The 12,145-nt window shown below is 40.1% G+C and overlaps 1 protein-coding gene across 5 annotated transcripts in view; it reads left to right on the top strand.

The window, feature by feature from the left end:
• The window catches only part of LOC113029322 (collagen alpha-1(XVIII) chain-like), a 130,292-nt gene that overhangs the window by 78,093 nt on the left and 40,054 nt on the right, over positions 1-12,145 (top strand). The gene's annotated exons all lie outside the window — the stretch shown is intronic.

The following is a 12,145-nucleotide window of genomic DNA, read 5'->3' as shown; positions in this document are numbered from 1 at the left end:
ATAGCAAAGTGTAGAGGAAAAACAGCAAAGCAGATCCGGCCGTTCCACATAAATTTAAGCAATCATTAGTTACTATGTTGTTCTTTGATTCTACAAAACAATGCCATTTCCTCGATGTTTCACCACCTTCTTTTGTATTTCATTCAATTTTAAGTCAGAACGGGCCACAACGCCCAAATGTGGGGTTTTTTAGGCACAGTCACCATTTTGCAGAATACGTGGTGGATAATTTTTAAAGAGCAGTAAACTCAGTTTATATCGATACTGGAGCTGCTTTCACCATATTTTCATGAAATAATAAGCAGTGTTTTTCTGTTTACTCAGCATGAATAGTCACGGCATGAAGTAATCTTTCCACCCAAATGGACCTCCTTCTATTGTGACGTCTTTACCCATGAAAGCACAATGAAACTTGGGAATGTGGGGAAGTTACAGGCAATGGTTTTACTGGAAGGATCGTGGTTGTTAGCAGGATGTATTTGGCAAGCAGAGCCTGAAATTAACTGCAACAGTGAAATGCTGGTAAATTGTGCCTGTGGTTTGTCAGGCAAACCTAGTGGTCTGTCTGGTCGGAAGTTACATAGTTTTTAACTAGATGATTCTATTATGTTGTAATTTTTAATCCGAATCAGCTGCACAGCTAGCATAAAGTTATTTTTCTGATTTCCTCTCATTCTGTAGAGATCGAGCAAATATGTCTTTCTCCAATGTTTCAAAGAGGAAGTAAAATCCTTCGCATTGTTCTGACTGAACTGTAATCAAAATCAAATTCTCCACTAACTTCTTTACTACTTTAGTTTTTAAATTTTCATTTATTGACCATTACAAATGTCAGTATCAATATGGCAAATTGCTGGCAAATTGGTTGATCCTGGCAAATTGCTAGTATGGCCCAATATTTCAGCCTTGCTGATGCGAGTCAGGCTTTACTAATGTTCATTCTTCTTGCTTTCCTCATTCCAAGGTCTAAAGTCTGGCAACTCATACTGAGCCCCTATCCTAATATATCAAGTCTTCTTTTGTGTACTTAAGGGTTACTTGACAATTCTATAGTTCATAGCAGGCAGAGAGAGATCACAGAACATTTTTTTAGGCTAGTCTTTCTCCTGGACCGTCATAGGGCATCAGAAATACATGATGGATTGTTTAGTCACAACTAAGTGATAAGAATGGATCTCAGTTGTTTCATACACCCTTTTATTATCACTGAGAGCTTTCTCATCAGATCAGGTCAAATCTGATCAGACTGGAAGAACTTAGATCATATTTACATCAAAGCATCTCATAAAAGCATCCCATAATAAGAGCTGCATAGTCATATAGCAGCAAATTCTTTGTGATTTCATATATTTCCAAACTATCCTGACAGGTATTTTGGATTTTCAACATTTGTTACCAATTTGGATGTAGCGTCAGTACAAGGCAGAGGGGCTGAAACCAATTTGCTTTACTAACCTATATTTATATACATTTCATGGAGTAAACTGCTCCATGAAAGACTGGAGCAGTTTGAAGGGCACTCAGAGTTGTCATCCTCTGCCAAGGCTAATGCCATATCCTGTTAGTTTTAAACAAAGCAATCTGGATCCACACCAAAATTAAACAGTTTCTTCCTTTGCCCATGTTCCACATCTCGAACAAATCTCATGAATTATGGTTCATTAGTTTTTGCATAAGCTTGCTGACAAACAAAAGGCATTGAATACTTATTTTCACCTTCATTTTGCCTCGCACTTGGAATCTAGGGAGAAATACACCTGTGATTATTTATGGCAATGGCTGGCGGTAAAATCAAAACAAAGTTGACAACTTAATCTTCCAATATGTCAAACACTGACATTGCAAAGTCCCATTCCATGATGAATCGCAACATAAAGCCTGAAGTCTGAAATCCTGAAGATTTGTTTTTTTCAAGACTCTGTATGTGCAAATCACACAACATCGTCATGCTGTCAGTTAGTCTTGGATGAGGAAGTCACGTCCAGGTCAGATGTTAGGATCAAAGACCTTGTCAGAGGGCCAGCAAGCACTTGCGGATTTTTCTAAGCTTTTAACAGCTATGTGCAACCTCCTCTGTTATAGAGTGACAGAGGAGGCCAGTTTCTAATTTTGGAAAGCTTTACACCCATGCAAAAGTACACACAGTTAGCACACACAGCTTTGCTGAACTAAGGCTCAGTTGTAACATTTGCTTTTGGATTAGGTTACATTAACAATAGCTCCATAAGTCAACTGGATTCATCTGGCAAGTCTAAGACTCTTTATTAGAGAGGTGAAATAGTTGTTTTAGGGACACAAACTTACATTTTGGGGATTTGATTTCCCTTTCAAGATAAAAAATTCCCCATATGGTATGGAAAGCTAGTCATTATAAATGTTTTACCAAATGTTCATTATAAGATTTAAGTTTATTTGAAAAAAGAATATACGCTAATTTCATCTTATAAAATGCATTAGTCTTTCCATCTGTTGTATTAGCATCCACTATATTCTGTTAAAATCTGTCAGTTTTTTTCTTTTTCCCTCTTCTTCTTTTTTTATTGAGAGCTTATTGAGATACCAAAGGTCTCAGTGGATTTTCATGGACACACTGACAATATGGAACATAAAATGTGTCCAAAGCTATAGCCTTGGCTGTAAAAACGGAGCCAATGTATCCATCTTGCTGAGGATCAGCTGAAGCAGACGCAGTACAGGCTCTTGGGTATTTCAGGAGCTTGACTGATTTAGTGTAGCCACTGGTTGCACCTGCACTGCTGGGAAGGTGGTTATGAGTTTATTTTTACACAAAATCCCAAATCTGTGTACTCTTACATACAGTATCAGAGGTGAAGAAGAGCAGGCACCTGGGAAATAAGGGGAACAAAACTGCAAGATTGAAGCCTTATTTCCACACCTTTTACTCACATTTTATTCACTCTTTGTCTCATCCTGCCCTTTGCTTGATTTTTATTTTCAAACACAAGAAGATTGTCCTATCCTCTTCTCCGTCTTCTCACAGTCTCTTTTGCAGATCCATGTTAGATTTAGGGTAAATTATACCATCTGTCATTTCTAACCCTTGTTTGCAACAAACAAAATCTGTCTTCATACTGCATACAGTTGTCCTTAAAAAGACTCAGACACCCTTAACATTTAGGAGAAAAGTGGAGATACACTAAAAAAACAAGCCAATGAGCTCGACCTGCTTTTGACCTGACAAATGATGCTAACAGCTGCTGAGTGTTCTCGGTTATTGTAAGACACTGGGGTCAAGGATTGGGGTCACTTCCTCCCCAGGATGAACCTGGACTGCATTTTGACCCAATTTAGCAACTGTTGGGATGCAAAACAGCTGCATGGTTGTTTAATCTGAAACCTTTTTTTTGATCCACAGTGGATTTTTGGTGTGGTGCTTTCTACTGTAGACTTAAGAAGTGATCACTTAGCAACTGAGCAAAGAGGAAAGATCCACCTGAATAGCTCTGTCTGAGAGTTTGTTGCACAATTTAAAACATTGGTTACAAAGTAGTGGAATAATTGCAAATCCTCACATCAAACACAATAACTTAGAAAACTTTGCAGATGTCTGAGGGAGAGCTTAGCTCTTTGGTAATGCAGAGAGAAGGCATATGGGAACTCAGAACCACTCAGAAGCTAGAGAGAGACACTTGCATTCAGCCCTCCAAAAAGCAGTTTGTTCAAATTGATTGAAAAGAAGTTGTGGGGTTCACAAAGGAGTAGGCAGGACCTAACCTAAAAACTAGTCTGCATTTTTGATACAGCCTTCAGATGACAGTAAATGGCTGCAATATATAAACGTGGGTCTGCAAAGCTCTGCGTATAACCTACGAGCTATCTGTGTTGTACCATGCTAGGACCTTGAATTCACAAATAAACACCCTGAGACCAAGGTTTGTGGGTTGCTCACATACCCTCTTTCACAGATGCCCATTCATTTAGACAGGTTATACACTCCTGGCAGATGCTAAATCCAGCAGCACCCATGAACTCCAAAAATTATTTATTATTATTATCTATTTATTCTTTGTCATGTGCAAAGCCTTTTGCATGACAAACACTGTCTTTTTTGCCCTTGTTTGTATGACAAACAGGAACCTCTTAAGGGTTCTGCTGACTAAAACTGCAGCTCTGTAGGTCTGTGACTGGAGTGGAAATAACTGAATAAACACAAGGTCATCTGGGTCAGCTGGGATGGTCAAGAGTCTTTAAACTGTGACAGTCCACCGGCGCCGCTGGATACAGCCACACTTAAGTCAGTGAATGGACTCGACTGCAAGTGGATTGGCCGACGGCCCGTTCTTCAAACTGTAATCAACAACTCGCGCTGCAGAGCTAAAGCAGATGGTATCGCTCAGACCTCCCCACCCACCCCGACACCCTCCCTCTGCAGGAACACTTTGGATAAGCTACATGAGTGTCCTCTGTGTGATGAATACAAACCTTAGCCTGCCTACAGAGCCTTGGCCTTCATCCCTGGAAAACAAGGAAAAGGCTTCTTAAGGGATTTCTTTATGGCTTGAGGAGCTGATATGGATGAAGATGAAAAGGTCACAGGGCTGTGTTCAGTTGCAGATGTTGATCCTTCTGAGTTTACAGTATGTCTTACTCGGTAATTTCATCGCAGTCACTTAACCAGGAAGCATTTTTCCATTCCTTGTGTCCAATTCTTGCTTTTCTTTTCTGACAGGAGGTGAGACAAACCACAGCAATGGCAAAAGGCTGCAGGTGATTAAGTGGGAAAGAAGCCTTTTACCTTCTCTTTGGCTTCTTTGAACTGATGATCGATTGTCTCCATCTTATTCATTCTTATCACTGCCTGTCTTCTTTCGTATTTTTCTTTCTCCTGCTGTTGCTCCTTCATTCGCATTTCATTTGAGAAACAACTAATACATAATTCTCTCTGCTTTATTTATGGTGAAGTGATACTTCGCAAAGGTAATCCTTGCACCGAACAGTAGACAATCTGGGGGAAAGCTGCCAAAAATTGACACTTTATTTTATTATTTTGACACGTTGGTCAGAGTGCAGTTTCTACAGCTGGTTAAACACAGCTTGGGGTAAGCCGAAACAACATGCCATTTACACGGAGCCCCGTGATATCTGAACCCTGCAGACATCCGCTTTTAACATCACACTGTAGTTGCTCTAATTAACTTAAAGCCGATGTGAGTCCATTCCTACCACATTTTTTCTTGAAGCAAAGACAGGACAAGACAAAAGTTTAATACTGAGTCAAGCTTTCTTTGATTGCGGTGTTGCTGTGTGCTGCATCAATTTTTAATGAAGTCTAAATGCCTTCATGTCATTCAGGTGGATATCAATGCTGTGTGTGGAAAAAGCCAGATGAGGTTCTGTTGTATTTGGTCCTCCTGTCTCACTCCCAATATTGTGATAGGTTTTTATTTCTCATAGAATTTATTTGCCACCATGTGTTATCAGCATAAAATATCATTCCACCTATTGAGGATTTTTAATGATTCCGAGAGTTTTCTTAAATAAGCAACCTTAAAATTTGGCAAGACTGCTTGTCGGGAACATTATCTCTCTCCTGGCTGTTTTTGGCATTTTCAGTCAGACAAATATGTAAAGAGAGGGTAATGAATTTGACTGTTGTGAACAGTACTTGAATATCACTCGCACAAAGGCTTTTTTTTTTTTTTTTTTTTTTTTTTTTTACATTGACTAAGGAGTCATAATCTTTTCTCTAGGAAGTTAAATTTGAACTTTTCCTGTCTTTTAAAACAAAAATGTGCCTCTCAACACAGCATGTAACCCTGGCGTTTCACTAAAAACTGACCTGACCTCGGGGGCTATAAGTGAAAAAGTGAGGGAAGAATTCATGAAATATTTCACTTTACAAAGCTGATACTGTTCTCTTGCCAATGCTGCCAAGTTGGTGCCCCATGTTGAGATTTAAGATAAAAAAAAACAACTCTGAAGCAGCAGGGAGGTGGCCGCAGTGTTTTTGCATGCATGTGTGTTACAACTAGGACAGTGTGTACTTGGCACTGCTAACTTGACTGCACAACTATTTGTCTTTTGGCTCTCTTCAGCCCCGGATCTGCCAGCTTGTACAGACATGGAGAAAAAAGACCCTTATCAGTGACCCAGCTCCTGTCATGTCTTTTGACTTAAAAAGGGAACACTCCAGAGTCTTGAGTCACTGGTTCATACTCTGACCAAAACAGGTCCCGATCTGCAGGACACTCTCAATTCTTGTATTACAGAGCCAAATAGGTTTCTTAGCTTTCAACTCAAATGTTGGCAAATTTATCATTTTCATAGAAAAACAAGGTTTTTGAAGTCTAACATCTCGTGAATCGTGACCTTGTAAGCACATTCTGCTTTAACCTTCATGACCCCCCCTCCCGCTCCGAGATGCTTTACCCTGTTTTCATTAAGAAAGCACTGCATGCTCCTCTTCCACAGTCTTGTTTAGTCACACTTAGACCTTTTAACCTTTTGTAAAATATGCAGCAGTATTTCCACTAAACTCCACTTAAGCATCGGGCAGTCTGCAGCACAGCTTCTTCTGGACGGATGTTGATGTGATTTTTAATTATTGCCTCCTTTTGGGGAGACTAAAGGGCAAAAAATTTGCACTTTAGTTTCCGTAATGCATCCTAACAGTCAGCTATTTGTGTGCTTTGTGAATATTTAATGGATCCGGTGGTTACTTTGTAATGTGCATAACCCATTTGACTCAAGTCCACATCCTCTGCAGTTTTATGCTAATGCAAACAGTGTTCAAACTGAGCAATTTACGGGTGGCGCGTTGATCAAAGAGATGATCAAAAAACCTAAGTCAGTGCATCTTTAACAGCTTTCCGCTGTATACATTTAACATATATTAAGTGGGCCATAGTCCACAAAGACCACCGGCTGAGGAGAAGCTGGTCTGCCTCATTGCCCTGCTCCCCGAGATGAATTTTGGATGAAACACAAGAATGCGCTCCACTCACTCCTCAGCGCCTTGAACGCCGACTCCAGACCTCACTTTACCAAACAGACATAAGGCTCCTGTTGTGTCCATGTGCAAAGTGTGGGCTTTTTAAAAAAAACTTGTTAAAACAAGATTTCAGTCTGGTAATGCATTCACTTTTGCAGCTTATTTTCTCATTTTAAACTCTGTGTAAAACTGAGGTGAGGTCCACAAACTGGACACTTTTCACCTGCACAGACAATTGTCTTTATAAAGCTTTCAGACAAGCAGAAAAGCATCATGGTGTGTAGTCTCTGTAATAACGAATCACAGCTTGGTGGTTTTATTACTGCAGATGGCATCAACGGGGTTCAGGGAGAATGTGTTGCCTAATTTTGCTGCGGTAGGTACAGCGAGTCATTTCTTGGATTGCAAATTTTTGTTCACTGGGAACAAAAACAACATTTTTCAAACAAAACTGCAACACTTTTCAGTTCATTTCAGGACTGCATTATACTAACTGTGGCTAGATAAACGTGTTAAAAAGAGTTGTCAGTTTTGCAATTGTTTGCTGTAGATTTTCAGATGAAGCTGCCGCTGCACTCAACAACAGTCATCATCACTGAAGAAACAAAACTGGTTCTAAAACACGGTGTTTCCAGTCTGTATTACTGTATGTGACAAAATCCACTTATCATTAGCTCTCCATGCAGCCTATTTCCCCCTGGCATTATTATATTATTTTTGACTACTGTAGAATTTCCTTGAAAACATTCCTGGTTTGGGGTTCATTGTCCTCTGCCGAATGAAATAATTGCACTTTCTTTTATTTATCCTTTAATGGCACAGTGTTGTGTTTGAATTTACTCGAAGGCCGGGGCCTTTCTGTGTGGTGTTTGTTTCCTCCCCATGTTTGCGTGGGTTCTGGCTTCCTCCCACAGTCCAAAAACATTCATGTTATGTTAATTAGCAATTCTAAATCAGTCAAAGGTGTGAATTTGAATGGTTATCTGTCTCTGTGTTAGTCCCTCAATAGACTGACGACCTGTCCAGGGAGTATCTCTTGCCCTATGACAGCTGGTATAGGCTCCAGCCAACCATGATCCTGAATTGGATAAGCAGAAAAAAAACAGAAGGATGGATTCTCCTTTATCACTCATGGGAACTAGCAGCTTATGCCTGCATACCGAGACCGTTCAGACTGCACCAAAGTACCAGTGATGGCCGAAGCTCTGAGCAGGACTTATCTGAGGATGTGGGCAGAGGTTTTGTTTTAGATGCCAAGCCAAGAAGATAATGGGTCATGGAAAACTGATTTGTTATGAAATTCTGCACACAATATTTGGATATGATTACTGGTAACAATAAATTTGTGTAGGCAGGTCATTTTGTTTCTTCTCCAGCTGGATTACTGAAGTTTATTTCCTGCGCAGCTGCAACATGAGTACTTTGTGCATGTAATCAGCCACTGATAGGGAATTGCAGCTCGTTTACTCAATATCAGGCAACGCGTGTTGCATCCTGTTTCCTCTGTTATTTCAAAAGTTTCCAAAAATCTGAACAGGAAATTGCCTAATAATTTTGCTGTCCGATTCTCTCACTTGTCTGGTGGAGGCTGGCTCCACTGTACAGTCCTGTATGTTAATAAAAGTGATCAAATGGAGTCTTAATAAGGGAAGCAACGGTGTAAAGGTTTTTTCATATATAATTAAAATACCAGTAGATACGCACATGGCTCTTTTCCATGAGCGTGGATGCCACGATTTATTCCGATTCCTGTAAACCATCTGGTTCGTCTTACAAGCTGCTGAAATTTAAATGGCTGTAAAAGCTGTTTCCATTTTATAGGATAATCAGCTGTGCTGTTGATGTCCTTTTTTCAGGGGCTATTAGAGCATGAACTCATTGTTGGCTTTATTGTGGAAAATATCTTGCCACTTTGAGGACAGCTGGAGCAAACTGCTTGTCATCATAACTTGGAAAAAAGTCAAAACATTAAATATTACACATTTTCAATAGTTTATGTCGTGTGATTTCGTCTTTTGCAAAGGTTGGTAACTTTTGCAAAAGTCTCTTTAGATGAAGAAAACTCCCTGGTCATCCTGACATTTTGGGGGGCTGGGAACAAGCTCCTTTCATGCCTCTGCTGTACATTAAAGCTGTAAGAGGTAAATCCCCCCCCTTTGGAAACCGCGTTTGGCTGTGATGTCTGTTTGCCTTTCTGAATATATGAAGGACTCTATTGTAACTGTGCTCCCTCATGGTTTATCTAGGGGGAATTTACAGTGCTCTGTTGCAATCCTGACTTTATACCTGCAGTAATGTACAGAAGGAAAACAGGATTACAGAACACTGACACTGAAACACATTTCTTCGTTTTAGTGCATCAAACAAGATTCGGTTTGGCTCTACAATAGACAGAAACCAAGCCTATATCTTTGTGGCTAAATAGCATTTGAAAGACTTTTCCCAATATTTGGGTGAATCCAGACTTTAAACAGTAGGAGACATTTTCCCATACAAATCATAATCTTCACAGTATTGTCTCCATGTGTGGCTTGTGGTTCGGTTGCTGCAGCGAGGTGCTTGCAACACCGTGTAATCAGTTTCCCCTCTGGGATCAATAAATAAAGATGCATTATCGACCACAAGCTGTCTGTTTCGGATAAACCTCGTCTGAAATGCCGCACTGAATTGAACAAATCTGGTAGCTTGCTGACTTTGAGGCATTCTTTGTGCATTAGTCTGTTCCTGTGCACACAGGCCTCCTTTTTTCTGAGCATCACATTCCTAACATACAGGAGAGCCACACATGCAGGTGCTACTTCATTCCTGAGACATACGAACCTCACATTTCTCCTTGAACACGACAGCCACATGTCCACGACACGCTTATCACTTTCTACCTCATTCTTTGGAGTTATGTCTCATAAACCCACAAGAACATGAGCGTGTCATTCAAGGGATTTGAGGGAGAATGTGGAGGTCACAAAGTCTTTAAAAATAAATAATTCGAGCATGACAATTAGATTTGGTGGAATGAACAACAGGATGTGCCCTTTTTCGAGGATTACAAACATAAATGTTACAAAAAGCAAAGTGCAATGTCTAAAATCAAGAGAGACACGCTTCCACACACATGCAGGCTTATTCTCTGTGTCAGATGTTGATAAAGAGAGAAGTGTCTTTATTTCCAACACCACCCTAAACAAGATCTATTGACTCATTTCTGCTGCGTTTTTCTTAATAGTGACACTGACCTGGTCTCACACCTGGCAGTGCTGTGTAGTCTCAGAGATTTTGTATTTCTCACAGCATGGCTGACATCATTTAAAAGTTGTGATACTTTTGAATGAAAGGATGTGAGATGTGACTTTTTTTTATCTAGCAAGACAGAGAGGGAAATCATGACTTAAAAGGTGGCCAAACCACACTTTATATTTGTGACAATGAGCGATGGATTAGCACTCAACCACCTTCCCAGTGAGCTCCTCCTCCCTCTGACAAGCTCCAGCTGTCTGTCTGGTGATAGTACTCCTTGTTGTGCTAGCAGCAGCATCAGTGAACTCAGTGTCGTGGTAACAGATCTGCACTTTTTTTCAGTCTTTGGTTAGAGTTGCCCTTCAGCTGCAGTAGGATTGGATAGCCAGAGAAAAACAAAGACCAGCTGATATCAAGGTTTTATCAAGGACCGCCACAACATCCCGAGCAGCCTGCTTGTAGGGAAACACAAGACGGGAACAACCAGAGCTAACTGGCTCTCATCAACATCTCATCGTTTCAAAATGAGATTGTAGGAAACTGATCGAGTTGTCTGAAACTAAATATAAATCCACTGCATGTGGGTGGTCTTCATTATATCTAGGAGGCCCAACCACTTGTAGTGTGGAAAAATAATGGAAATTCATGTTTATCTGGGAATTTTTTATACCCCTTTTCCGAATCAAACAGTTTTTAAGTAACTGTCAGAGTCCATAAAAAAGAAAGAGAGAATGTTTCTCTAGGGCCTGAATTTGATCCTTATATGTGACACTTTTTCAAAATGTTTTTTTAAATCTGAAAATCAGAATTCATTTGACTTTTATGTCACTCGCTTAACCGAACAGCCTTGCCAGGAGACTTATGTAGATAGATGTAGTTAAGTGCTCCTTCACATCCTTAAATTTTGGATGAAATCAGTTTCAGCAAAGCCAATCAGATCATGATCCAAAACCTCCTGGCTCTTCCCTCTGCATCCACACATACACCCATCCAGAAGAAGCAGCCATTGCTCCATAAAAAAGCCTTCATTAAAGGGCTGTCTTTCTCTATCCTCGTCCTCTCTGCCATGGCTTCTGCTGCACATCAACTGGAAACCTTCAGTGGCCTGTGTGTTTATGTCTGTACAACAGCATAAAGCAGGAGAAGTTGTCTTGTTGCTCATGTTGGTCAGTTCAGGACTGTGACTGGTTAACACTGGAATCTGACAATGACCACAAATCAACGTGAGCAGCAAAATCTGATCTGAGCATTAAATCAAACCCAAGCACTAAAGCTGGAAATATGACAAACAAACTTTTACAACAATTACCAGTCATGCATATCTGCAGTTGATTTCATATCTTTTGAATTAGCCGTCATTCACTTTAATATTTTTTTGGCTCTAGATTTTTTTTGTTGATGACAAAATTGTTAGCAGCTGTCTTCCTTTCATTTAGAGGAAAATCAGATATTTAATGTTTAAAACTCTGCTGGTGAGAGAGGACTCTCGCTGGGATTGTATGAGCCTTTCTCTGAGTAACAGTGCGACTCATTAAAGCTAAAAGGTGTGTGGAAAAGTGAAGGGTTAAAATGATTTCAAGGCGAGCTCGAGTCAGGGAGAGATGAGTGTTCTGTGAGATGTGTTGTGACTCCAAGCCACAGAGAAGTTGCTGTGTAACAGCAACGCCTTTCTAAGTGGTTGCATAAGGTTTGAGTATTTGTCATGGGATCATTGTGCTGAGAGAAGATTTTGTGCACATATATAATATGTGTCTGATCTGGTGAGGTTCCTGTCATAGCATGTGAAAAGATTTGAGTGGTTTGATTAGATTCTAAAGTCCTGGATCAGATGTGACAGCTCATTTCAAACCGTCGCAGACTAACTGACAGCTGATTAACTTTGACTGGCATCATTCAGACTGTATCCATCATCACCAAATTTTTGTGACTCCTAAGAAAATAAAAAGAACCATTTCAAGG

The sequence above is a fragment of the Astatotilapia calliptera genome, chromosome 9 (genome assembly GCF_900246225.1).
Source record: "Astatotilapia calliptera chromosome 9, fAstCal1.2, whole genome shotgun sequence".
Taxonomy (NCBI): Eukaryota; Metazoa; Chordata; class Actinopteri; order Cichliformes; family Cichlidae; genus Astatotilapia; species Astatotilapia calliptera.
Note: the sequence above shows the minus strand (reverse complement) of the source record. Positions and strands in the feature narration are given on the sequence as shown.